General features: G+C 38.5%; 1 non-coding gene across 1 annotated transcript; it reads left to right on the top strand.

The window, feature by feature from the left end:
• The first annotated feature begins 1386 nt into the window (after nucleotides 1-1386).
• On the top strand, nucleotides 1387-1488 carry LOC111816768. Its single transcript, XR_002821106.1, has one exon. It is a non-coding gene; the product is annotated as a U6 spliceosomal RNA (small nuclear RNA).
• The last annotated feature ends 586 nt before the right edge of the window (nucleotides 1489-2074 follow it).

The raw sequence follows: 2074 nt of genomic DNA, 5'->3' as shown, positions 1-2074 counted from the left end.
TTTTATAAGAATGTAAACACTTTATTGTAAAATAAAACCGGATAAGAAGAGATATATTGACAAGAAGGGCACTTTTACTTCTGGTGGCGAACACAAGCTCAACTGATATTGGGAAGAGGATATCTGAGGATAAAAATGAGTACAATCAATGCCCCTATCATTGGAGATAGATTGAAGTACTGGATATACTTCTATTTTTTAAATTTAATTTAATTTAATTTTGAACAGTAAAAACAAATGCAAGAACAGAACTCAGAAACAAAGACAGAAACAGGGTAGCATACAACAATACATGTGTTACAGATTTTCAAAACAAGAGTAGCTGATTAACAATGGTTTTTAATATATTATCTATTTTTATCATGAAATCTGTTGCTCAGATCAACAGATATAGTTATGTAAGACTGGACATGTGATTGAATATGACTACTTTCAAGAAACATTAAGTTTTCATTATTCTCCTTTTTTCTCTTACCTTTTTGAAAAAAATTATTTTAAAGAGAGTACAGTCGTAATTGATATAACATAATTGATATAACAGAAATAGTACACAATTAAAAGACCAAGATGACAGGCATTCAATATCATATTGTCTGCCTAGTATAAGATCCTAAAAGAAGAAAGAAAACATGAAAAGTGTAACAGATATATTTAAGTGGAAAGAAATAAAAGTTAAGAATTAACACAGAGGAACAAAAGGAGAAAAGATAGGGGGAAAAAGTGGGAAAACATGCAAATACATATGCAGGACGGCAGAGGTGATTATACTAAGAATTTCCATCAGGTTGTTGAAAGTAATAGTTACTGTGTAGAATTTTCACCTTGGCTAACTCTGTAGGATGTTATGTGTGATCTAAGCAACTACACTGAGAACAGCAAGGTGTAATACAAAAGCCATACTTGTTATATTTTTATTACATAAACACCTTCCATTTTTTTCACTCACAACTCCTATATACACTAATGATCAGCTTACTGTGATTTACTGTACAAATGTAAGTTTTTAATACACAGAGCACAGCGGCATGACCTGAAATACAGTCCGGTGAGATGCCCTGGTGGGCGGAGTTTATTAATGGAGCCCCTTTCTGGGCTGGGCTGGCTGCCACCGAGGTACTTGCAATTACAGAAGTGGCAGTTGCTGTCCCAGACACGGTGACAGACACAGATCTGGTCTCCGAAACCCCTCCATACTAACACGTCCTCCTGTGTAGTGTCTAGCAGCCCCAGTGTGATAGGCAGGAAACCTTTCCAAATGTGAAAATGTCAATTTCTTTTTCTGTGATTTTTCTAAAATGCAACAGTTTTGAACATGGAAATATACAAACATTAGAACATGTAACTTCCTGTTTTAAAAGAGATGACATAAGGGAACAACATTCATGCTTGCTTCAGCAGCACATATACTAAAACTAGAATGATACAGAGAAGATTAGCATGGCCCCATGCAAGGATGACCTGCAAATTCCTGAAGGAAACAACATTCTTGTGCTCTTTTTTTTTTTTTAATGTATATTTTGTGGCTGGCTCAGCCCTCTGGGGGCAGGAATGGCACTGCATGTGATGCTGGGGATCAAACCGTGGTCTCTGCACTTTGCCTAAGCTTGCCTACACAGGGGCATTAGCCCCGAGAGCTGTCTCACCAGCCCATCCATGTGATTTTAGTGGAGGGGCACATTCGTGTGGGTGTGCTGTCCAGCTAGAGTACACCAGAAACCCTGCTTGCAGCCCAGATTCCCCCCTACATTTTATTCACTTTTCTTGTCTCTTTTCCCTCTCAGTTCTGTTGTCCACTAAAAACTAATAGCTTCACAACAACAGACAAAACCACAAATGGCAGTGTATTTAAACCGCAGCCTCCTCATGCAGTCACCGATTGCACTGGCTTCCTCAACAGCCTTCCGTGTGGTGCACCAATCCACCTCTTTCCGTTATTTCCTTTGGCTTTGCTGATATTGTGTTCTTGGATTTTCTGTGATCACTTCGGCTGATGCTTTATCCATCTCTCCTCTTCTGTCCAACCCTGACACATGCCTTGCACAGTCTTCGCTGTTCAGAAATCTCATTCATTCTG

This window comes from Octodon degus, unplaced genomic scaffold, assembly GCF_000260255.1.
Source record: "Octodon degus isolate 3935 unplaced genomic scaffold, OctDeg1.0 scaffold00039, whole genome shotgun sequence".
In the NCBI taxonomy this organism is placed as follows: domain Eukaryota; kingdom Metazoa; phylum Chordata; class Mammalia; order Rodentia; family Octodontidae; genus Octodon; species Octodon degus.
Note: the sequence above shows the minus strand (reverse complement) of the source record. Positions and strands in the feature narration are given on the sequence as shown.